Here is a 26,945-nt window from a genome sequence, read left to right on the forward strand (position 1 = left end):
TCTCCAAGTGTCATAGTACTGTATTTGTGAATCCCAAATTGGCTTCCACTGTCTATTTAAACTTGATATAAGATATAGGAAGATTATTTTGTCACCACCCTCTCTCTATTCCAAACAATATTTACATGAAAGAAATTTTAGTAAGAGAAGATATTTTGGAAAAGATTCTGTAATCAACTTAAACTTACGCCTGTTTTTGTTTTTTTGGTTTAAATTCAAGGGGAGGCCAAGTGTGGTGGCTCATGCCTATAATCCTAACACTTTGGGAGGCCAACACAGGTGGACCGCTTGAGCTCAGGAGTTCCAGAGAATCCTGGGCAACATGGTGAAACCCTGTCTCTACCAAAAATACAAAAACATTGTCCAGGTGTGGTGGCATGCACCTGTGGTCCCAGCTCTTTGAGAGGCTGAGGTGGGAGGATGGCTTGAGCCAAGGAGGCAGAGGTTGCAGTAAGCCCAGATCACACCACTGCACTCCAGCCTGGGTGACAGAGTAAGACTCTGTCTCAAATTAATTAATTAATTAATTCAGGGGGAATGTGTACCTTATTTCATTAAAAGCACTCTTTTTAAGTAAATGGATTTTTTGAAAATCAAGCCAAACAAGTATGCCAGTGTGAATTTTTAAAATTTTGATTTTGAAACATGCATTTTCTATCTTGCTGTAGTTTAAAGATAGAATTTACACCATATGGCCCATCAGTAATGCAGCATAAGAAACTGCATCTGTATTCCTCAATAAATGAGAGTTTGTAGAGGTTCTGACCGGCTTTTTTGTAGTCCCCCATAGAGAGGAAGAGCCAGTTAACCTGTTGCTAAGCAACAGTGCTTCACAGACCAGAACTTCTGGACACCAAAGAGAGGGTAGGGGTATGAATTGTCCAAATTTACAAAGGGAAAGGGAGAGTGCAGTGCACAAATGAATAGAAATCCGGGAAGCCACCTTTTGAAAACTAAGCAGAGGCAATTCAAGTGAGTATTACAGAAATAAACCAAAGGCCCAGTTCTTAAGTTCTTCCATGCACATAACACCCATTGAACTCGAAGGAGTTCTGCATGTGTGAGGGCCAAAAGATTAACCCCAAAATAGCTCAATGAAATCCAAACAAAAAATAATAATAAAATGAATTTTTATTTGCATGCTTAAGACTTTGCTGAAAGTGTCATCTTTCATAGGTCGTAAAAGAAAATCAACATTTAAGATTTTACTGAGAGATCACTAAACTTCAAATCTGAAGCACAAGAAGTCAGCAAAATTAAATGGCTACCATTGATTTGAGAATGGATTTTCACTTACATTTTAAGTTAACTTGCTAACACCAGAAAGTGTTTAAAGAAAAACATGAACATTTCTGTTTTACTTCAGTTGTGAAGAGACTCTAATCTCCATCTCTGTTTGGAAATTCCTAAATGTGCAAATATAGGTTCTTTGCAAGCAGAACCACCAAGTAGTCCTTGGTACACAGAATTTATAAACCTAAAGAAAATATTGAATGGAAAACTTAGAGAACAGTTGGAATGGGAGATACCATTATCCCAAGTCCAGTGGTTGGTTACCAAATAGCTTTTCGATTCTCTCCAAATTAAGCCCACACCAACAATTTTGTATTGTGAGGCAGCTGGTTCTGTTCCTTTTCCTCCCCTGCTCTGCTCTTTCTCTGTCCTTCTGTAGCTGCCAGCCTCAGGGGTTGACCCACGCAGGCCAGCTGCACTGATGTCCTTCTCTTGCTTTTGGTTGGATTTCGTCAGCAGGTGAAGCCCAGGGAGCAAAAAGAGGGAGTTGTCAGGTTATTTCTACCTCCACGCCCTCCCGCCCTGTCAAGGACTGAGTCCCAGGAAGATGACAGCTCCAGTGCTTTCTCACCCTTGCCGTCTCAGGCCACTCTGGCTGGCACCTGGGTCCCTCGACATCCCTTGTTGGTTCCTTTAGCCCGGTCCACACCGCTGGAAATAGGCCCTTCATGAGATTCTCTTCTAAATCCCAGAAGAGTGTATCTTCCGTTTCCTGAAGAATCCTGACAAGTACATAAACATTATTTAATTATTATTAGGTAAAAATACCATAAATATTAAATTTATAAGTAAATAAAAATATTTAATTTTACATAAGACAAAGCTAAAAGTTTTAGTTTATAATTTTTAAACATAGACAATGAATTTCCCAGAAAGAAACTGCTGACTACCAAGTTTTCATTTTTATTTTTTAAATGTTGGAGAAATTTTCCCAAAAAGATTCTCATCAACCAATCGAATTGTGTTAGCAGTTGTGTTAGTAGTCACAAGGAAAACAATCAATCATATTAGTATTCTTACTATTGTTCATATTTTATCTTTCAAAAATAGATGCAATGTACAAATACTTCTTAATTAGATATGCTTAAATAAAACATTTCATATTGTATTGATTTGAGTGTATTGCACTTATAGAAAATAAAAAGTTCCTCTTCAAAGTTTCCCTTCTTGTTAAAGAAAAATCCTAAGTGTTAGAATTAATAGTTTCTTTTAAAGACGAACTTTATGCTAGACATGCTCACAGGCACGCAGTACATTCTACGTGCTTGCACTTTAACCAGGGTATCTGTGCTAGACGTGCTCACAGGCATGTCTCAGCTCGCAGCTTATGCCCCTTCCTTATTTGGGAATGTTTATTCCTTATTTGGGAATCTTATTACTTTTGTAAGTCCTTTCGTAAGCAACTTCCTTTTTTGCTTTGTTTTTCTATTGCCTTTACCTGTTTAGAAAAGTTTTAAACTGTTAGCCAATCGGGTTTTAGTTTAGATTGTGAAGTCTGGCTCCAGCCAATGGAGACAGGATACAGTAGCAGGGACAAACTGCGTGAGGGATAAAAATTGCTTCCCTCCATTGTTCAGGTGTCCTCTCACCATTGTTCCATCTGCCATAAGCACCCTTTCTGTGGAAAGTAAAAATGGCCTTGCTGAGAGAATTAAATGTATGTTCCAGTGCTATTTCTTTGTGGCACTGGGGAACAAGCATTCATTTCTAAATAAACATTTTTACATATAACAGTACTGAATATAACCATGGACTGTTTGCAAATTATATTGGAATCATATAGACTCATCTTTAATAATGGATAATATAATTATTACTTTTTCTAGCCAAAAATCAGGAGCAAGTGATGTATACAAGTCTGGAATGGAGAACTTTCCATTCTAGTAGAAAGAGTGGCCATTTTCAACTCTTCTTCCTTTTGAGACCTCACTAAAATTAGAGGAACAGAATTGAAAAATACATTACATCTCCAATGATAAAGAGAACAGGAAAGGAAACATCAACAGACAAGGGGATTTGACAGATATTTTTGGAGGGAAGAAGCAGTGAAGCAGAGGTAATTGAGTCAATTGGAGAGAGGCCGGCCTGCAGACCAAGTGAGACAAGGTCCTGGCACTGGAGAGGCTGCTGCCTGGATCCTTCCCCCAACACATGAAATCAAGAAATTGCCACGCCTCTTGCCCCAGGCCAGAGACTGTAGGTCTATGTAGACCATGGAAGGGTAGAGGCTCCGGACCTGGACCCCAGACACAGGTGAGAGGAGAGGCTTTGTGCTAAAGAGAAAAAGAGAGAGAGAAAGGGAGAGGGAGGGAGAGGGGGAGGCGGGGGAGAGAGAGAGAGAGAGAGACAGAAGGAGGTGGGGAAGAAGAAAGGAAAGAAAGAAGGAAGAGAGAAAAGGTGTGAAAAGAAAAGAAAGTTTGAGGACCTTCTGCATTGGTTATGCCAGCAGAAACAGTTAAGCCATGGAAACTGAGTCACATACATGCTATTTTTCTTCTCTGATGCATGACCTTTGCTTCTGACCCTTGTGTTGAGAATTAAGCACCCTTCCTATTCTTCATTCAAACCTCAACTAAATGACATTGGAGATAGAGACCCTTACCTCTTTGTGATGAATGTTGAGTAACTCTTAGAGTATAGTCAATGGTGGCCAGCCAACTCGTGTGTGTGTGTTTTATATCCTATATTAAAAAATGAAAAAAATGTTGTAATTCTGGCTGGGCACAGTGGCTCACAATTGTAATCCCAGCCCTTTGGGAGGCCAAGGCAGGCAGATCACTTGAGGCCAGAAGTTTGAGACCAGGCTGGCCTACAGGGCAAAACTCCATCTCTACTAAAAATACAAAAAATTAGCCGGGCGGGCGTGGTGGCACACGCCTGTTATCCCAGCTGCTTGGATGGCTGAGGCTTTGAATCCCTTGAATCTGGGAGGTGGAGGTTGCAGTGAGCCAAGATCACGCCACTGCCCTCTAGCCTGGGCAACAGAGCAATACTTTATCTCCAAAAAAACAAGAAAGAAAATGTTGCAATTCTGTTCAGCACCCCTGTTTTTTTGCCTATATGAATGATCTTCAACTTTCTCCACACCGAGGAGTGATGATCACCATTCTTTGGTGTCTGCTACCCTCACCCTTGCGCTTGAATAAACTCTTTTAAGTGGAGCCTGAGACTTCTGATTATTTTAGGTTGACAGGGGGAAGGGAGGAAGGGAGGGCGGGTTAAAATTAAAGCTGCATACTAAGCAACAAAATCCTTGCTGCTCTTCTTCAACCCTTTGTTGATTATTTCTGCTGTCAGGCTTCTGTTCCACCCCTAACTCTCCTGGCTACCCACAGGCAGGAGGTTATCTACTGGGAAAATCTCGAAAGACTGTAGAAAAAATGTCTCAAATTCTGGTTTTGGGAGTCTTCCAAAAAAACATTTTTTTTCTAATTTGGCTTGCCTCTTGAATATCCTACAGAGAAGTCCCAAACTGACAAGCCTGGGCTGTCTTCCCAGACACTCTACTGAGCTGTCAGTCTCTCCCTCTGGAAGGGGAATAGACCACTAATCACCACCTGTTATTTGAAGAAAAGATGCTACACCACACACGGACCCAAATGAACAAATATCAGGAGAACAGAAGTTAGGGGAAGCAGCAGTGATGAAGAGAACAGAACAAAAGTTTTGTTTTTAAAAAATTATTATTATTATTCTTATTTGAGACCGAGCCTCACTCTGTTGCCCAGGCTGGATTGCAGTGGCATGATCTTGGCTCACAGCAAACTCTGCCTACCAGGTTCAAGTGATTCTCATGCCTCAGCCTCCCAAGTAGCTGGGATTATAGTTGCCCGCCATCACGCCCAGCTAATTTTTGTATTTTTAATAGAAAATTAAAAATACATGTTGGTCTCACCATGTTGGCCAGACTGGTCTCAAACTCCTGACCTCAGGTGATCCACCTGCCTTGGCCTCCCAAAGTGCTGGGATTACAGGTGTGAGCCACTACGCCCAGCCAGAATAAAACTTTTAATATCTTTTCTTTTTTTTTTTTTTTTTTTTTTTTTTTTTGAGGCGGAGTCTCGCTCTGTGGCCCAGGCTGGAGTGCAGTGGCCAGATCTCGGCTCACTGCAAGCTCCGCCTCCCGGATTTACTCCATTCTCCTGCCTCAGCCTCCCGAGTAGCTGGGACTACAGGCGCCCGCCACCTCGTCCGGCTAGTTTTTTGTATTTTTTAGTAGAGACGGGGTTTCACTGTGTTAGCCAGGATGGTCTCGATCTCCTGACCTCGTGATCCACCCGTCTCGGCCTCCCAAAGTGCTGGGATTACAGGCTTGAGCCACCGCGCCCGGCCTAATATCTTTTCTTAATACCGCACCCAGCCAGAATAAAACTTCTAAAATCTTTTATTTCTGTCAGCAGACAAATAAAATAAGGCATTACATTCATGAAACAGAACAGGTATTAGAATATAAGAGAGAAGAAAAACCTCAAACAAAATTGTGGCAGCTGAACTAAAAACATCAAATAAGGATTAGAGTGCAATATTAAAGAAATTTCCCAGGAAGCAGAACAAAAAGGAAGTAAAACAGAAAAGGATAATAGAGAAAGTGCAATTAATTCAGATAATCAATCCAGAAGGCCTGATACCTGACTGAATAGGGTTCCAGAAAGAGGAACAGAGAAAAAGGATGTGAAGAGTTGGCATGATAATAGTACTACTAACACTATTTTTTGTTCTTTGTCTTCAAGAAAACCTCTCAGAGTTGCAGTGTATGAGTCTCTGGATTGGAAGGGCTCGATAGATGCCCAGCATGACAATGAAGAGGACCCACATCTAGACATATATTGGCCTGAAATTTTCATATATTTGGGATCAAGAGAAAATCCTGAAAGCTTGTAAATTAATGCTGTTCAATACGGTGGTCATTAGCCATGGCTGACTGTTCAGCACTGGAGATGTGGCCGCTCTGAATGGAGATGTGCTGTAAGTGTAAAGTAGACACTGAATATTGTTGGGCTTAGTAGAAAACAAAATAGTAAAATGTCTCACTAATAGTTTTCATTCTGAAAATATGTTGAAATGATTATATATGTATTTGGAGATGAAGTCTCACTCTGTGGCCCAGGCTGGAGTGCAGTAGCGCAATCTTGGCTCACTGCAACCTCCACCTCCACAGTTCAAGCGATTCTCCTGCCTCAGCCTCCTGAGTAGCTGGGACTGCAGGCATGCGCCACTATGCCCGGCTAATTTTTGTATTTTTAGTAGAGACGGGGTTTCACCATATTAGTCAGGCTGGTCTTGAACTCCTGACCTCATGATCCACCTGCCTCGGCCTCCCAAAGTGCTGGGATTACAGGCCTGAGCCACCATGCCCGGCCAAAATGATATTTAAAATTTTTTAAATATTGGGCTAAATATAACACATTATTACAACTACTTCCACTTGTTTCTTTTTATTTTAAGGTAGCTCCTGGAAAATTTTAGATGACATAGACGGTTTCTGTTCTGTGTCTGTTAGACAGTGCTTTGCACAGAGAAGCCGACAGGTCATGCATAAGGATACTGAGGTCAGAATGACAGCTGACTTTCAGCAGCAGCTCTAGGAAACTGAAGAAAAATGATCCCCATATTCAAAGAGAAATAGTTTTCAACCTTAGTAGTCTACATTCTGCCACACTTTCAGTCAACTGAAAGACACTTAGAGACACGCAAGCATGCAAAAGTTTACCTTCTTTGCTCTCTCCTTGAACGTTCCTGAAGGAAGTACCCCAGGAAAATAAACTTGTAAACCAATGGCATGGAAGGCATGGGATCTAAAAGCAGGACGTCAAGTATAGGACTCGGAGCAAGTTGTGCAGCAGGTCCAGGAAGCAGACAAGCCAGTGCAGAACAGGAAGTCAGGAGGCTCAGTGGGAAGTCACGGCACCAGTGGATTTGCTGACATAGGGAGGCTTCTGGCTCACTGGAAGACAGGTAAGCAGACAAAAAAGTTATTTTTGAGAGATGATAATTTAAGAAAAAAGTTGTACTCTTCCTGGCTCATGTGAACAGTATCGACATGACACAAATAATAATGTGAACTCAAAGACTGTGGTATGCTTACACGAGGGGAATGGGGGAGGGAGAGCAAAGTGCACTTGAGCTAGATGACATCTGTCAAAACAGGGAGGAAAAAGATAACGTCTAAAATAAATAACAGCACATGCATATTCCTTAGGAATTGGAAGGTAAATGGCAGAAGAAATGGCTTAACAATTTGTACATGGTTTCTCATGACTTCTTATGACAGTTTAAGACCAGGGAGCAATAGGGAGGGGAGGCGCAAGGCATGCTATTTTGTTTCTATTACTATTTGATTTTTAAAAACTATACACATCAATTAATATGATAAATATTATAATTTAAGTTTTTATTTATTTATTTATTTATTTTAGAAAAAACAGCAACAAAAGCAAGTGCAAAAAACAGCAACAGCAAAAGGCTCTATTAGACATCATTACATCCATAGTACTATGTGAGGCTTTGTGGGGGGTTTTTTAAAATGTAAATAACCAGCAGGCTTATAAATAATGCAGCGAGTGTGAAAAGCATCATTGTCAGGTCTAATAATGTATGTAGACATCAGTAAAGTATACTTTTGCTTCTAGTACTTCACTTGCCTCATGATATACGTCAAGCTTTTGAGAAGAAAGTACAGGATCTGTTAGGTTCTTTTTGTTGCTGTTTTTTTGAGACGGAGTCTTGTTCTGTCTCCCAGCCTGGAGTGCAATGGTGTGGTCTTGGCTTACTATAACCTCCACCTCCCGGGTTCAAGTGATTCTCCTGCCTCAGCCTCCCAAGTAGCTGGGACTACAGGCACATGCCACCACACCTGGCTAATTTTTTGTATTTTTAGTAGAGACGGGGTTTCACCATGTTGGTCAGGCTGGTCTTGATCTCCTGACTTCAGGTGATGTGCCCATCTCAGCTTCCCAAAGTGCTGGGATTACAGGTGTGAGCCACCGCACCTGGACAAGGATCTGTTAGGTTTTTAACATAGCAGTTTACCAGACGCATTCCTTGATCAGCCTGCATCTGTCAAACCACTGAGTACCACATGTGTCCACAAAGACACCTCTGAGAGGGGCAGGCACTGACAAGTTCCTGGAGTCAGAGGCCGGGCTGGGCTGCTGCCTGATTGACTATGCAACCCTGGACGTGCACATCCCCACGTGCTTTGAATTCATCCCGGATCACATGAGGCAGTACACGGGGTATGCCAGATCCTTTTTGGCATCTTTCCCCAAGTCTAAATTTCTTTAGTGTCATTCATTTTTCTGATTTTGTAATTGTTTCGAGTCTATTTTTCTGATTTTAAAGCAATATACGCTCATTGTCAAAATTTTGTAAATTCCAGAAAAGTATGATAAAGAGAATTAGCATGCTGAGCCCTACTATTCAGCAGCAACCACCAGGAACATTTTGAGATACGTATTAATCTATGAGTATCTGTAAGTGTGAATTCTAGAGAGAATATGTAGTAGCCATGAAATCATGTTTTCAACAAGTATTCCGGGATATGGGAAGGTACTCACGCTTTCATTTTGAGTATAATATACATTAGTTGTAGTGTGTGTTGTGGCTATATAGTATTCTATCTTGTGAATAAGCTATACCATATGCTATGAATGAACCAAATCATTATTTGTGGATGTTTCCATTTGTTTTCAGTGTGCTATTATTATTGTTGCTTTTTGAGACAGGGTCTTGCTCTGTTGCTCAGGTTGGAATGCAATGGTGTGATCTCGGCTGACTGCATTCTCCGCCTTCCAGTCTCAAGCAATCCTCCCACCTCAGCCTCAAGAGTAGCTGGGACCACAGTTGTGCACCAGCACACCCAGTTAATTTTTTTTCTTTTTTTTTAAGTAGAGATATTGCTCTACCATATTGCCCAGACTGGTCTCAAACTCCTGAGCTCAAGCAATTCCCCCTCCTTGGCCTCCCAAAGTGCTGAGATTACAGTGTGTTATTATTGTAAATAACATTGTAACAAACATCACTGAGCATCAATATATTTCTGTCTACTAATTTCCTAAGGATAAATTTCCAAATTAGAATTGTCAGGTCAAAGAGTCTAACTGTTCTTATCTTAGTCCTTTGATGCCCATTGCCAGATTCCTCCCAGGAAAGGTGGCATCATGTCACCACCCTAATACCATGAATGGTGTGCCTGTTTTCTGCCCTACCTACACCAAGTGTTCTCATTTTCAAAACTCTGCTCAACTGATGGATCAAAAATGGTAGCTCTTATTTTTGTTGAGATTGAGGTGTTTTTTTTAGTTTAGTTTAGTTTTGTTTTTGAGATGGGGTCTCACTCTTGCACAGGCTAGAGTGCAGTGGTGTGATCATAGCTGACTGTAGCCTCAAACTTCTGGACTCAAGCCATCCTCCCACCTTAGCCTCTCAAGTAGCTGAGACTGCAGGTATGGCTAATTTTTTTATTTTTAGCTAATGCCTGGCATATATATATATTTGGAGGTGAAGTCTTGCTATATTGCCCAGGGCTGCTCTTGAAACCCTGGCCTCAAGTAATCCTCTCTTCTTAGCCTCCCACAGTATGGGCATTATAGGCATGAGCCACTGTGCCTGGCTGAGATTGAGGTTTTAAAATATATCTTTTTGGCCACATATGTGTATTTTCAAGTAATTTCCCACTCATGTCTTTTGACACTTTTTATATTGAGGCGTTATTCTCTTATTTCATAAAAGCTCTTTTTACATCAAGTATAATAATGCTTACCTTATATAATACGTTTTAGTTAAAACATATTAAAAGATCCTCCTATCTTTCCCAGTTTGTTGCTGTCCTGTTAAAAGGATTTTTTTTGTTGTTTTTAACGTAGAGGCTTTCTTAATTTTTATTTTTAATGTAGAGCCTTTCTTAAATTTTATCATATCAATTAAGTTTTTCCTCTATGGTTTTTTTTTCCTTTTATGCTTGAAGGGATATTTTTCACCGTGAGATCAGGTAAACATTTACCTATATTTTCATTTGGTTCTTCCCTGGTATCGCTCATATTGATTGATCTGGAATTTACTGTAGGTATGGTCTATCTAACTTCATTTTTTGCACCTAGTTAGCCAATGTACAAATCCCTTCACCTATTTATTTATTTATTTATTTATTTTTTGAGATGGAGTCTGGCTCTGTCGCCCAGGCTGGAGTGCAGTGGCCAGATCTCAGCTCACTGCAAGCTCCGCCTCCCGGGTTTACGCCATTCTCCTGCCTCAGCCTCCCGAGTAGCTGGGACTACAGGCGCCCGCCACCTCGCCCGGCTAGTTTTTTGTATTTTTTAGTAGAGACGGGGTTTCACCGTGTTAGCCAGGATGGTCTCGATCTCCTGACCTCGTGATCCACCCGTCTCTGCCTCCCAAAGTGCTGGGATTACAGGCTTGAGCCACCGCGCCCGGCCCACCTATTTATTTTTAAATGTTAATGTATAAAAGTAAAAGTAAAATGGTAATGTATAAAAGAGTCTAGTGTAAGTCATTTCCATGTACCTGTCGCCCAGCTTAGTAATTATCGACTTATGGCCAATTTGGATTTATCTGTGTCCCCTTCCCCTCCTACACTGGATGTTTTTAAAGCAAAATTCAGGCATCATATAATTTTCACCCACAAATTTTTCAGTATGAGCTCTAAGGGCTGTCTTAAATAAGGACTCTCTTAAAGGCATAACTACACTACCATTATCATATCTAACATAATATCCAGTCATTGTTCCAGTTTCTCTGATTAATACTTTATCGACTTTAAAAAATTCTTTTACCACCAAATAAAACTGAAATTCTTGCAGTAAAACAATTTAAAACTTAGGGTGATTAAAAACAGTTGGCAACCTGGTTGGTGATGGGATGGGTCAAATTGGGGGGGACAAGAACTCAGAAAGCAGGCAGTTGTGTAGGATCAGAGCCGGCACAGGCAAGGACCCAACAGGGGGCAGTAGTAGAAGGTCCATGGAACCCACTGGTGTCTAATCCTGCAGGGAAGGGGACGCAGAAAGCAGTGGCCCAGGGTGGGGCCAGAGTCAGGGCTCACTCCTCTGAAAGCAGAGTTCCAGTCCTGGAGGAACTGTGGTAATAGGAAGGACATCAGACCAGGACCTCCGTGTGATACCAAAGCTAGTGGTCTAGTTATTAGATGTGGACTGCAGTGCTGGGGCTTGTGCACAACTGGACAAGGCCTAACTCTGTTTATCAGAACTAGATTTCAACATCAGAGTTGAACGAGAAGCAAGACTGACCTAATGCTGACTGGGTAAGCTCTTGCTCTCTTTATGGACAGGATGATCTCAGAGTTGAAATAAGTCAAACATATCAAGTAGAGATAAGCATAGAGATTTCAGTGACCTGGACACATGATCCATAAAACTTTATCTTCATTAGTATTAATGTTCAGATCATAGTAAATAGACTAGCCACTTTTGTGGGCTGAATCGCTTCAACCTCATCTGCCATTCTCCTTACTTTGTTCCAACCACACTGGCCACCTTACTATTTACAGATTTGGCTAGGCATGGTCCTGCTGAAAGATCCTCTTATCTGGTATTTTTCCAAATAGCCAAGTGACATAAATTCTCCTCTCCTTCAGATCTTTGCTAAAATGTTGCTTTCTCAATGAGGCCCCCCTTGACGACCCTATCAAAAATCCTAACCCATGCTAGCTACACCCTTTCTTCTTTCGCTCCACAGCAGTGATCATATCTGGGATCAAATATTTTGCTTATTTGTTATAATAGTATATATGTTGCTTGTTTGTTTTTCCCTCTCCCCTGCCCAAATATAAATTCTGAGAGGACAGGGTTTTCAGGTGTTATTAACTGCTTCATCATCAGTGCTTAGAACTGTGCTTGGCATATAGTTAATTATCACAAAAAATGTTTGTTGAGTGAGGAAATGAATGAATGAGTAAGTGAATGGAGGCAGTTTGGAAAAGTTCGTATGCAAGTATCTTATCAGTCAGGATTCCAAGAGGAAATAGACGGAACACTGAAATGGGGTAATTAGGCAGAATGTAGGCTAAAGCATTATTTGCAAAGGTGTGGGCAGGATTAAGGGGTGGTGCGGCAGCATTACCGTCCCTAGGCCTGAATAGAAAAGAAAGAATAGTTGAGAATCTTAAGGGAGCAGTGGTCAGAGGGGGTCATATGAAGAGTTTCCCATAAAGGTACACAGTCAACCCAGGTTGACCCAGCAGGGAGGGAGGCAGGGGAATAAATACCCATCCTCACTCTCCTACACTCTAACCTTGTGCTAGTGCCGCCCATTGGCAAACCTAATAGGAAACCAGAGGACGAAGAAATCCATCAGTGAAGTCCATAAAGACCAGTAGAACTGTGGGGCACAGAGTAACGTGGAAAGGGATGAGGACAGGACCTGGAGGGAAAAGAGAAAATAAGCACAGCAAGTATTTCTAGATACCTGGTTAAGTAGAGCATTATGCTAGGCCTGGGATCTTCTTGTGGTGAAATTCTAAAACGATTATCCAAGATCTCCAGTCCTAATCTCCAGGACTGTGAAAGACCCACAGCTAACACCATACTGTATGGTGAAAGACTGAAAACCTTCTCCTTAATATTAGAAACAGGACACTGAGACAGGCATTTGCCACTCCAACATAGTGTTAGGAGTTCTAACCAGAGTGATTAGGCAAGAAAAATAAATAAAGGACACTCAAATTGTAAAGAAAGAAGTAAAATTTTGTCTGTTTGCAGTGAAAAATAGGTTTTTTTTTTTTTTTTTTGAGACGGAGTCTTGCTCTGTCGCCCGGCCTGGAGTGCAGTGGCCAGATCTCGGCTCACTGCAAGCTCCGCCTCCCGGGTTCACGCCATTCTCCTGCCTCAGCCTCCCGAGTAGCTGGGACTACAGGCGCCGCCACCACGCCCGGCTAGTTTTTTTTTGTATTTTTTAGTAGAGACGGGGTTTCACCATGTTAGCCAGGATGGTCTTGATCTCCTGACCTTGTGATCCGCCCGTCTCGGCCTCCCAAAGTGCTAGGATTACAGGCTTGAGCCACCGCGCCCAGCCGAAAAATAGGTTTTAAAAGACTCTAAAGATTCCATGAAAGGCCAGGCATGGTGGCTCATGCCTGTAATCCCAGCACTTTGGGAGGCTGAGGCGGGTGAATCACGAGGTCAGGAGATCGAGAGCATCCTGGCTAACACAGTGAAACCCCATCTCTACTAAAAAATACAAAAAAATTAGCCAGGTGTGGTGGTGGGCGCCTATAGTCCCAGCTACTCGGGAGGCTGATGCAGGAGAATGGCATGAACCTGGGAGGTGGAGCTTGCAATGAGTGGAGATTGCACCGCAACACTCCAGCCTGGGCGACAGAGCTAGACTCTGTCTGAAAAAAAAAAAAAAAAATTCCATGAAAAAAACTATTAGAACTAATAAATGAATTCAGCAAAGTTGAAAGATATAAAATTGATACACAGTAAATCATCTGCATTTCTGTACATTAACAATAAACAATCTGTAAAGGAAATTAAGAAGACAATTCCACTTAGAATGGCATAAAAAAGAATATAATACTCAGGAATAAATTTAACCCAGGAATTGAAAGACTTGTACACTGAAAACTACAAAACATTGCTAAAACAAATTAAAGAAGACAAAAATACATGGACATAGATCGGAAGATTTTACATTGCCAAGATGAAAATATACCCAAAGTGATATATAGATTCAGTTCAGTCCCTATCAAAATACAAAGGCATTTTCTTTTGTAGAAATAATAAAACCCATTCTAAAATTCATATGGGAATGTAAGGAAACCCCAATAGCCACAACAATCTTGAAAAAAGCAGAGCAAAGTTAGAGTGCTCACATTTCCTGATTTTGAAGTTTACTACAAGTCTTTAGTAGTCAAAACAATATGGTGCTGGCATGAGGCAGACATATGGACCAAAGGAATAGAATACAGATTCCAGAAATAAACTCTCACATACATGGTTAGTTAATTTTTGAGCAGGGTGAAAAGACCATTCAGTTGGGGAAAGGACAGTCTTTTCAACAAATGGTACTAGAAAAGCCAGATATCCACATGCAAAAGAATGAAGTTGGACACTTATCTACTAGTATATGCAAAAATTAACTCAAAATATATCAAAGATCTATGCATAAAAGCTAAAAACCACAAAATTCTTAGAAGAAACCATAGAGAAAAAGCTTCATGACATGGGATTTGACAGTGATTTCTTGGCTATGGCACTAAAAGGATAAGCAACAAAAGAAGAGATAAATCGGCCTTCATCAAAATTAAAAACTTACGCATCAAAGGACACAATCAAAAGAGTGAAAAGGCAATTTATGGCATGGGAAAAAATTTGCAAAGTATATACCTGATAAAGGATTAATATCCAGAATATATAAAGAGCTCCTACAACTTATCAACAAAAAACAATTTCATCAAAATTTGGAGTTGAATAGACGTTTCTCCAAAGAAATACAGATGGTCAATTAGCATATGAAAAAGTGCTCATCATCATTTGTGATTAGGAAAATGCAAATCAAAACCACAATGAGATACCACTTCACACCCATTAGGGTGGCTATTATCAAAACAAACAAACAAAACCAAAAAATAACAAGTGAGAATGAGGAGGTGGAGAAATTTGAACAGTCAACATTGCTGATTGGGATGTCAAATGGTGCAGCTGCTGCAGGAAACAGTTTGGTGGTTCCTCAAAAAGTTCAACATAGAATTATCATATGATCCGGTAATTTCATCTTCTAGATATATTCCTAAAAGATTTGAAAGCAACGATTCAAATAGATACTTGTATGCCAGTGCTCATTGCAGCTTCATTCACGACAGCCAAAAGATGGGAAAAACCCAAACTTTGATCAACAGATGAATAGATAAACAAAATATGGTATGTACATAAAAAGAAATATGATTCAACAATAAAAGGGAATGAAATCCTGACACATGCTGCAAGGTGGATGGACGTTGAAAACAATATGCTAAGTGAAATAAGCCTGCCACAAAAGGACAAATACTGTATGTCTGCATTTATATGAAGTACCTGCAACTGACAAATTCATAGACAGAAAAAAATAGATCACAGTTACCAGGGGCTGGAGAAGGGGCAAGTTGGCAGTTATTGTTTAATGGGTACAGAATTTTGGTCTGGAATGATGAAAGTGTTCTGGAAATGAATAGAGATGATGGTACCACACCATTGTTAATGTAATTAACGTCACTGATTGTACACTTAAAAATTATTACTATGATAAATTTTATGGTGCATCTATATATAAAATATATACCACATATATACCAAATTTTTTATATATATAGAATCACAGTAAAAAAGAAAAACACCTGAAAACAATATTGTCCCTGCCCCACAGGGAGGACATTCCTTGCCCTCAACTGCAGCCACACTCCCTGTTGGTGAGGGGAAGGGTATCCACCATTCTCCTGACACAGCCTGGCTCCTCCAGCTGGCTGTATGTATCCCCATTTCAGGGACCCATGATTGATGCAGCCCTCAACTGGCTAGTCTGTTACATCAGTCAAAGATGTTATATAAACCAAAGTTGCCCTGGGTATATTGGCCACTAGTGTTTTTATTGATTAACAATAGGCTGAGATCCATTCATCGACCTCAAATTTTACACATCCAGCTGTTTTAAATGTAGCCCAGATAAGCATATTTTTAGTCATTTAGAGGTCACCTGCTTTGCCTACTCCACAAAACCATATCCACCATCTATTAGCCATGGTTAAGATGAACTTTGAGGCTATGGGGACCCCCAGCCACTGATGCCCTTGGGAGCTCTGACCCAGATCCTCCCTACCGGGCTGTTGTGTGACATCACCTAGATGTGCAAGCCCCGTCTCTCACACCCTGTACCCAGGAGCTCCCCCATCTCTCACATCCTGTCCCCAAGAGCTCCCTTGCCTTCCTCTCTTTTAGTACGGTGTTTTGACAGGCTCATGCCTGAGTGGATTCCTCTGCGTGCAGCCTTCTTAGAGCATCTCCCAAACAAAGCATGTGTGTGCTACTGTCACTTTGTGGTCATATTTTTTCCTCTTGATCAGCTCCTCAATTCCTTGAACCTGCAATACTGTCCTGACCCAGGCCTGTGTGTAGAGAGGGTTCTGTGGGACAGCAGTCTGTTGCTGCAGGTATGGAATTAGACAGCCTGGCCTCCAGCTTCCCCATCCTGCTGCTGCCTGGCTGTGAGCCTGAACCAGGCACTCAACTTCCCTGAGTTCTTATCTATAAACAAGAATAATAAATGTGCCTACCACGAAGGGCTGCTGTGAGGATTAAATGGACTATGTACATAAAGAGCCTGAGCCAGAATCAGCACTCAACAAGTAATAGATGTGGTTTTTTGTGTGAATCAAACGTTATGCAGGTTCAAGGTTCAGCTGGGTAGGGTTTTAACATGATCTCGGATGCTTGTCAGATAGTTCTCTAGATAAATCACTTGAAAAGCCTTACACACACACACACACACACACACACACACACACACACATACACACACACACACACGTGTGCACTGTTTTTTGATCTGCTTTTTTCAACATAACAAAATACTGGAATGAAATTTAATGAAAATCACACAACTAGATCATTATTATTACTGTGATTACTATTGTCTTGTCGCCCAGGCTGGAGTGCAGTGGCACCATTTTGACTCACTGCAGCCTCAACATCCCCCCGTCAAGGGATCCTCCCACTGCAGCCTCCTGAGTAGCTGGGACCACAGGCCGGTGCCACTACACCAGCTAATTTGTATTTTTAGTAGAGATGGGGTTTCACCATGTTGCCCAGACTGGTCTTGAACTTTGAGGCTCAAGCAATCTGCTCACCTGGGTCTCTGAAAGTGCTGGGATTACAGGCGTGAGCCACCATGTCTGACATAATTTTTAAAATAGTTACATTGTATGGTGATACACAAAGAAATATTTAATGAATTGCCTATTTTGGGACAGTTAAGTGGTTTTCCATTTTTCATTATGTAAAAATATTAGGTGGTAAAGGTGTATTTTTATTTATTTATTTATTTAGAGACAGAGTTTCACTCTGTCACCCAGGTTGGAGTGCAATGGTACGATCTCGGCTCACTGCAAGCTCAGCCTCCCAGATTCAAGCGACTCTCCTGCCTCAGCCTCCCGAGTAGCTGGGATTACAGGTATGCACCACCACACCCGGCTAATTTTGTATTTTTAATAGAGATGGGGTTTCACCATATTGGTCAGGCTGGTCTCGAACTCCTGACCTCAGATGATCCCCCTGCCTTGGTCTCCCAAAGTGCTGGAATTACAGGCATGAACCACCGTGCTTGACAAAATGTGTGTGTATTTACAATATTATTGCCATGTCTGATTTTTTTAGAATACATTTCTAGAAATGGAATTACTGGATCAAAAGATATGCCTATTTTAAGGTTTTGATTCCTAGTAATGTTGGAACATTACTGAAGGTAATTTACCAAGAAACTAAGTCAGTAGATTTTGGAATGTATTCTCATCTAAAAAAGAATTGTGGCAAACTGCACATAACATAAAACTTACCATGTTCACCATTTAAAAATGTACAGTTCAGTGGCATTAAGCACATTCACACTATCATGCTCCCATCGCCATCATCCGTCCACAGACCTGTTTTCATCCTGTAAAACTGAGAATGTGCACCTATTAAAAATAACTCTCAAATAAGTTGAAAATTTATGTCAACAAATAGATCTGCATGGATGCTGATAGAGCTTTATTGATAATTACCAAAACTTAGAAGCAACCAAGATGCACCTCAGTAGATGAATGGATAAATAAACTGGCCTGCAAAGCCTCTTGACAGTCTGCAAAGCCTCTTATGGAACCAAGAGAATCCGTAAATGGCCCTGTGACCCCCTGGGACTTCCTCCACTGCAAACTTGGAGGAAGTCCATACAAGGGAATATTATTTGGTGTTAAAAAGGAATGAGTTACCAAGTCATGAAAAAACAGAGTTACCTTAAATGCATGTTACTAAGTAAATGAAGCCAATCTGAAAAAGCTGCATACTCTATGATTTCAGTCATGTGATATTCTGGAAAAGGCAAAACCATGCAAACAATAAAAGGATCAGCGGTTATCGGGTTGGGTGAGGGATAGAGGGATGAAGAGTTGGAGTACAGAAGATTTTTAAGGCAGTGAAAATACTCTACATAGACCAGGCACAGTGGCTCACGCCTGTAATCCCAGCACTTTGGAATGCCAAAGCGGGCGGATCACTTGCGGTCAGGAGTTCGAGACCAGCCTCGCCAACATGTTGAAACCCCGTCTCTACTGAAAATACAAAAATTAGCTGAGCATGGTAGTGCGTGCCTGTAATCCCAGCTACTAGGGATGCTGAGGCAGGAGAATTGCTGCAACCTGGATAGCAGAGGTTGCAGTGAGCTGAGATCATGCCATTGCACTCTAGCCTGGGCGACAGAGCAAGACTCCATGTCAAAAAAAGAAAAAAAAGAAAATACTCCACATGACACTGTAATAAGGGATACATGTCATTATACATTTCTCCAAACCCATAGAATATACAACAAGAATAAATCCTAATGTAAACTCTGGACTTTGAGTGACAATGATGTGTTCATGTAGGTTCATGGGTTGTAACAAATGTGCCATTCTGGTGGAGAATGTTGATGGTCAGGGATAGTGTGCATGTGTGCAGAGGATAGATGGACAATCTCTGTACCTTACTCTTAATTTTGCTGTAAACTTAAAACTGCCCTAAAAATAAAGTCTATTTTTTTTTAAGTTAAGAAGAAATAAAGTCCTTCTCAGACAAACAAAAATTAATTTGCTGCTGTTAGACCTTGCAAGAATTGTTAAAAGAATTTCTTCACACATCAGCAAGATCGTGGAATAGGTGGCCCCCAGTTTGCATTCCTCTACAGATCTGGCAGCCATCCACAGATTAAAGGGCCTTTGTGAGAGCTTTGAGATCCAGGTAGGAGACTGTGAAACTCCAGAGAAGTCTAAGACCCAGAAGAGCTCCTTTGAGAAGGCAAACCTGTACTCCATGAGCTGGCTCACTGTATATGGTCCCAGCTGCAGATTGAAGCAGCCCCCTCCCCCTAAGGACTCTGCGTAAGCCCTACTTTGCTGTGGTCCTGCAGCCCATCCCATCTTCCAAGAGAACCAGAAGGAGCCATGCCCATTCGTGTCCCCAGTAACAGGCCAGCTGGCCATGAACCCAACTGTGGATCTGTAAGTGGCCCTGTGACCCAGATCCATCCCTGATCTCAGTCCGGCCTGACCAGTGACCAAGTAACACCCACTTGTGTCCCTAATAGCAGGACCAACAACCTCAGTTTTGGCTGTGGACACTGAAGTCAGTCCTGGTCATGAACCCTGTAGTGGCTTTGACACTCAGTGCCAGTCTCTGCTGTGGTCTGGAGGCAGTCCTGTCCACTCAGGGATCTGATAGACACAGCCATCTGAAAAGTGGTGGGCCTGCTTTTCAGGCCCAACTGCGGACCCTGAAGCAGCCCTGTGACTCAGCTCCAGTCCTGGAGGCTGTTCTTCCCACACAGAGACCCAGTGAGAGCCACACCTGTCTGCACCCTGATAACAGGCCTGCTGCCTATGGCTTTGACTACAGACACAGAAGTGGCTCTATGACACGGCTCTAGCCCCACTGGACTGATATTCCAGAGGAAGTCCTGTCCACCTGAAGGTCTGATAGGAACCATGCCTATCTCTACCTATGGTAACAGGCCTGCCAACAACAGACCCAGCTGTGGATTTGTAAACAGTCAAATTACCTCGCTCAAGCCCAGCTCATCTGTGATCCTGGAGACAGACCTATCTATCAGTCCAGGGACCCAGCAATGTAAAGACCCAGGAGGTCTTTATCTGCCCAAACCAGTCTGTAAAACAGATGTGTTTGTGCCTTTAAATGCATAGACATTTGTAGCAAGGCTACAAAGAGCATGAAGAATCATGCAAATATGACATCACCAAAAGAGACTAATATGGTTCCAGTACTGACCCCAAAGATGGAAAACTACAAATTGACAAATTATTCAAAATAATTATTTTAAGGAAGCTCTGTGAGCTACAAGAGAACACAGAGAGACAACTCAACAAAATCAATAAAAAATATATGAATAAAGCAAGAAGTAAACAAAGGGACATAAAGCATAAAAAATATTAACAGAAATTCTGAAGCTAAAGAATACAATGAATAAAATGAAAATGCAATAGAGAACATAAAGAGTAAACTTGTTCAAGCTGAAGAAAGTACCTGTGAAGTTGAAGACAGGCCATCTGAAATTATCTAGGCAGAGGAGAAAAAAGAAAAAAGAATGAAAAAGAGTAAAGAAAGTGTATGGGATTTATTGGACATCATCAAGAGAACTAAAATACATGTCACAGAAGTCCCAGGAGAAGAGACAGAGAAAGGGGTGAAAAGCTTACTTTATTTATTAATTTTTTTTAGACAGCATCTTGCTCTGTTGCCAGGCTGGAATGCAGGGGTGTGATCTCAGCTCACTGCAACCTCTGCCTCCCAGGTTCAAGCAATTCTCCTGCCTCAGCATCCCAAGTAGCTGGGACTACAGGTGCCCACCACCAGGCCCAGCTAATTTTTGTATTTTCAGTATATTCAAGGTTTCACCATGTTGGCCAGGATGATCTCAATCTTTTTACCTTGTGGTCTGCCTGCCTCAGCCTCCCAAAGTGCTGGGATTAAAGGCGTGAGCCACCACACCCAGCCAATTAATCAATTTTTAAGGCTAGCCAGGGCCGGACATGGTGGCTCACATCTGTAATCCCAGCACTTTGGGAGGCCGAGGCGGGTGGACCACTTGAGGTCAGGAGTTCGACACCAGCCTGGCTAACATGGTGAAACCCCGTTTCTACTAAAAATACAAAAAATTAGCTGGGTGTGGTGGCATGTGCCTATAATCCCAGTCACTCTGGAGGCTGAGGCAGGAGAATCACTTGAACCCAGGAGGTGGAGTTTGCAGTGAGTCAAGGTCATGCCATTGCACTCCAGCTTTCGCAATGAGGGTGAAACTCCATCTCAAAAAAAAAAAAAAAAGACTAGCCAAGTGCATAGTGAGAAGGGGGAAAACAGTAGAATAAGGGGTTCTATCTGTAACTGACTGTGAACCATCAATTGAGATAACTTGCTACCATCAGACCAGCCCACTAAGAAAGGTTTTAATTAAACCATCAAAATTAAAGGCAAAGAAAAAAGTTTGAAAGGAGCAAGAGAAAAGTGATGTATCACAAACAAGAGAATCCCCATAAGACTAACAGTGGCTATCTCAGCAGAAATCATGTAGGCCTGGAGAGAGTAGAATGAAATATTTTAAATGCTGATAGAAAAAATAAAAGTCAACCAAGAATATTTTACCTGGCAAAGCTGTTCTCCAAATTGGAAGCAAGATACTTTCCCAGAAAGATTAAAGCTGAGGGCATTCATCACTAGACTTGCCTTACAAGAGATGCTAAAGGGAAGTGGGCAGGAGGGGCCAAGATGGCCAACTAAAAACAGCTGCTATTAGAGGTTCCCACTAAGAACAAAAACGGTGAGTGAATCCAGCACCAGCAACTGAGGTCTTCAGGTTCTCTTGTTGGGAATGACTAGGTGGTTGATGCAACCTACAGAGAGTGAGGAACACAGGGTGGTGTGATAGCCTTCCTGGGAGCCACACAGGGCAAGGGGAGCTCTCACCCACAGCCAAGGGAGGTGGTGAGTGACTGTGCTACCCCGCCCGGGAAACCACGCTTTTTCCGCAGATCTGTGCAACCCATGGATGAGGAGATCCCCCTTGTAAGCCCATACCATCATGGCCTTGGATCCCAAGCACAGAGATGTGCAGATTCTCAGCAGCCACTGAGCTGGAGACTGCCTAAGACTACCAAGTTCCCGGGGAGAGGGGCAGCCATCATCACTGCTGCTGCCTGCTGCCTAAGATGACTGAGCTCCTGGAGGGAGGGGCGACAGGCTTAACTGCAGCTCCAGTCTGCCGCTTTTCCCCTGCTGGAGCCGAGAACACTGCGCAGTTGGACCCAGGAGGAATTCCCCACAGTGCACCACAGCGGCCATGGCAAATCGTGGCCAGACTGCCTCTTTAGGCCGGACCCTGACCCATCTCTCCTCACTGAGTGGGGCCTCCCTGCAGGAATTTCAGCAACTCCAAGCAGAGGTTTATGGACAGAACTTTGATCTCCCTGGCACAGAGCACCTGGGGGAAAGGGCAGCACAGTCTCTGCAGATCAGCAGACTTAGTCTTTCCATCTGTTGGCTCTCAGGAATCTAGGCAGTCCGGTCGAGTGGGATTCCCCGCAGCGCAGCACACACCCCTCTGCCAAGGGGCAGTCAGAATGCTTCCTTAAGTAGGTCCCTGATCCCATGCCTCCTGACTAGGTGAGACCCCCTAACAGGGGTCGTCAGACACCTTATACAGGTATCCCACCGTCATAACGTCGCTGACCTTCTGGAATGGAGCTCCCAGAGGAAGGAGCAGGCAGCCATCTTTGCTGTTCTGCGGTCTCCACTGGTGACACCTCCAGGTGAGGAAGGGACCGAGGTGAACAGAGCCTGGAGTGGACCCCCAGAAAACTACAGCAGCCCTATGGAAGAGGAGCCTAACTGTTAATAAATAAATAAATAAACAAACAGAAAGCAACAACAGCATCAATAAAAAAGTCCCCACAAAAACCCCATCTAAAGGTCAGCAATGCTAAAGGTAGTTCTTCGAGCTGAAATGAAAGGTTGCTAATTAGTAACATGAAATCATATAAAAGTATAAAACCCAGTGGTTAAAGTAACGTAGAGTCAAATTCAAATTACTCTAACACCATAAAGGTGTTGTGTAAATCACTTTTAACTGTAGCATAAAGGCTAAAGACAAAAGTATTAAAAATAATTATTGCTAGCCAAACGTGGTGGGTCACCCCTGTAATCTCAGCACTTTGGGAGGCTGAGGTGGGCAGATCACGAGGTCAGGAGTTCAAGACCAGCCTGACCAACATGGTGAAACTCCATCTCTACTAAAAATATAAAAATTAGCCAGGTGTGGTGGCGTGTGCCTGTAATCCCAGCTACTCAGGAGGCTGAGGCAGGAGAATCACTTGAACCTGGGAGGCAGAGTTTGCAGTGAGCTGAGATCACACCATTGTACTCCAGCCTGGGTGACAAAGCGAGACTCTATCGCAAAAAAAAATTTAAAAATAAATAAATAAATAAATAAATATTCTATAATCATTTATTAACAGATATACAATATTAAAAAGGTAAATATTATGACATTGAAAACATATAAAGTGAGGAAAAATAAAAGTGTAGAGTTTTTGTATGTGATCAAAGTTAAGTTGTTATCAGCTTAAAATGAACCATTGTAACTATATAATGACTTATGTCAGCCTTATGATAGCTGCAAAGCAAAAACCTATAGTCAACACAAAAACCAGAAAAGAATCAAGCATGTCTCTACAGAAAATCATCAAATCACAAAGAAAGACAGCAAGAGAGGAAGAAAGCAACAAATATACTCTGAAACCACCAGAAAATAACAAAGTAAATCCTTATGTATCAATAACTACTTTAAATGAAAATGGATTAAATAAAAAGAATGCCTGAATGGATTAAAAACAAGATTCAACTGTATGCTGCCTACGAGTGACTCAATTCACCTTTAATGACATACAGACTGAAACTGAAGGGATGGAAAAAGTTATTCCATCCAAAAGAAAACCAAAAGAATGCAGGAGCAGCTACACTTATATCAGACAAAATAGACTTTACATTAAAAACTTCAGAGTGAAACAAGTAAAGTCATTGTATCTTGATTAAAGGGCTGATTCATCAAGAGGATCTAAATAATTATAGACATATATGCACCCAACATTGGATGATCTAAATATACAAAGCAAATATTAACAGAAATAAAGGGGGAGATATACTATAATGCAATAATAGAAAGGAACTTTAATATGCAACATTCAACAATGGACAGATCATCTAGACAGAAAATTAATAAGGAAACTTTAGACTTGAACTATGGTTTAACCAAACGGACCTAACAGACATATGCAGAACATTTCATCAAAAAGCAACAGAATATTCATTCTTCTCAAGCTCATAAGAAACATTTTCTAGGATAGAGCATACATTGGGTCACAAAACATGTCTAAACAAATTTAAGAAGACTGAAATTACATCAGGTCTCTTTCCCTATTACAACAGTATGAAACCAGAACAACAAGGAATTTTGGAAAATTCACAAATATGTGAAAATTAAACAACACACTACTGAACAAACAATGGGTCAATCAAAAAGGAAACACAAATCCTTTGAGGCCAACAAAACAAAACAGAAAAAAGGAAACACAAAATACTGAAACCTGTGAGCTGCAACCAAAGTAGTTCTGACAGGTGAGTTTAGAGTGATAAACACCCATATTTATTTTAGTTTAGTTTAGTTTATTTATTTATTTATTTTTGAGACAGAGTCTCGCTCTGTCACCCAGGCTGGAGTGCAGTGGCTGGATCTCAGCTCACTGCAAGCTCTGCCTCCCGGGTTTATGCCATTCTCCTGCCTCAGCCTCCCGAGTAGCTGGGACTACAGATGCCCACCACCTCGCTCAGCTAGTTTTTTGTATTTTTAGTAGAGACGGGGTTTCACTGTGTTAGCCAGGATGGTCTCGATCTCCTGACCTCGTGATCCGCCCGTCTCGGCCTCCCAAAGTGCAGGTATTACAGGCTTGAGCCACCGCACCCAGCCCAACACCCATATTTAAAGAAATATGTGTTAATCCATTTTCTTTGTCTATAACAGAACACTACAGAATGGGTAATTCATAAAGAAAAGAAATGTATTTCTCACAGTTCTGAAGAATGGTAAGTCCAAGAGCATGGTGCTGGCATTTGCTGAGGGCCTGCTTGTGGTGTTATCCCATGGCAGCAGGGCAAGAGAGCACATGAGACAGAGAGAGGCATCAGGGGCTGTACTGGCTTTATAACAACGTACTCATGATAACTAACTCACTCTCACAGTAATGACATTAGCCATTCATAAAAACTCCACCCTTACGACCCAGTCACTTCTCACTAGATCCCACTTCCAAACATTGTTGCATTGGAGATTATGTTTCCAACAAATGAACTTCAGAGGGATGCATTTAAACCACAACAGATCTCAAATAGTATAACTTTTCACCCCAAGGAAGTAGCAAAAAGTCAGCAGAAGAAAGGAAAGAATAAAAACTAGAGGAGAAAGAAATTAAAGACAGACTTGAAAAGATGTAAAAGTCAATGAAACCAAGAGCTTTTTTTATTGAAAAAATAAACAAAATTGACAAAACTTTTAGCTGTACCTATTAAGAAAAACAGAGAGAACACTCAAATAAATAAAGAAAGGAAACGAGAGCCATTAAATGGACACCACAGACATGCAAAGCGTCCTAAGTGACTACTATGAACAATTATACACCAACATATCGGGTAACGTAGAAGGAATGTGTAAATTACTAGAAACACACAACACACCAAGACTGAATCTTGAAGAAGTGAAACATCTGAAAGACCACTTTTAAGGATATTGAAATCATAACCAAAACTCTCTGAACAAAGAAAAGTCAATGTCCAGATGGCTTCAGGGATAAATTCTGCCAGACATTTAAAGAAGAATACCAATCCATCTCAATCTCTTCCAAAAAATTGTAGAGGAGGGAACACTTCCAAACTTATTTTATGAAGCCAGTGTTACCCTGTAATATCCTTTGGATATTTGTCTCCTCCAAATCTCATGTTGAAATTTGATCCCCAATGTTGGAGTTGGGGCCCAGTGAGAGATCTTTGGGTTATAAGCACAGGTCCTTCATGACCACCTTGGTGTGCTCCTTGTGGTAATGAGTGAGTTCTCACTCTAGTAGTTCCCACAAGATCTTATTGCTAAAAGGAGCCTGGCATCTTCTTCCCTTTCTCTCTTGCACCCTCTCTTGCCATGTGACATGCTGGCTCCCCAACACCTTCTACAATGAGTGGAAGCTTCTTGAAGCCCTCACCAGAAGCAGATGCTGGCGCCATGCTTCTTGTATAGCCTGTAGAACTGTGAGCCAAATAAACCTCTTTTCTTTATAAATTACTCAGCCTCAGGTATTCCTTTATAGCAATGCAGAACAAACTCAGACATCCTGGTACCAAAGCCATACCAGGACATCAGAAGACAAGAAAATTATAGACCTTATTCCTGATTAATATAGATGCAAAAATCCTCAGCAATATACTAGCAAACATAATTCAACATTAAATTTAAAGGATCACACAACATGATCAAGTGGGATTCATCCTTCAGAGGCAACAATGTTTAAATGTATGCAAATCAGTAAATGTGATACACCACATTAACTGTAAAAACTTGGCAATTTTTACAGTATTTCAAACTTCCACTATTACTATATGTATTATGCTACAGAGAACTCTTTCATGAAAGGAAGTGTCAATCAATGTGGCAGACTTCACCGCTGTGTTAAGAAATTCCCATAGCTGCCTAAACCTAAGACAATTACTGTAGTGACACCAAAGATCACTAATCACAGATCACCATAATACATATAGTAATAGTGAAAGTTTGAAATACTGTAAAAATTGCCAGAATGTAACAGA

General features: G+C 41.5%; 1 long non-coding RNA gene across 6 annotated transcripts in view; it reads right to left on the bottom strand.

Moving 5' to 3' along the window:
• Positions 1–1,122: 1,122 nt before the first annotated feature.
• The window catches only part of LOC103219770 (uncharacterized), an 81,649-nt gene continuing 55,826 nt past the window's right edge, over positions 1,123–26,945 (bottom strand). For 3 of the 6 annotated variants that reach the window (XR_012094723.1, XR_012094724.1, XR_012094725.1), the window contains 3 exons: positions 7,004–7,237; positions 3,896–3,974; positions 1,123–2,015 (listed from right to left, as the gene is read on the bottom strand). This is a non-coding gene — a long non-coding RNA (uncharacterized lncRNA). Of the gene's footprint in view, positions 2,016–3,895; positions 3,975–7,003; positions 7,238–17,854; positions 17,961–22,770; positions 22,888–26,945 lie in introns of those variants that run through there. The other 3 variants (XR_012094721.1, XR_012094726.1, XR_012094722.1) reach the window with 3 other exon arrangements.

This window comes from Chlorocebus sabaeus, chromosome 12 (assembly GCF_047675955.1).
Source record: "Chlorocebus sabaeus isolate Y175 chromosome 12, mChlSab1.0.hap1, whole genome shotgun sequence".
Lineage (NCBI taxonomy): Eukaryota > Metazoa > Chordata > Mammalia > Primates > Cercopithecidae > Chlorocebus > Chlorocebus sabaeus.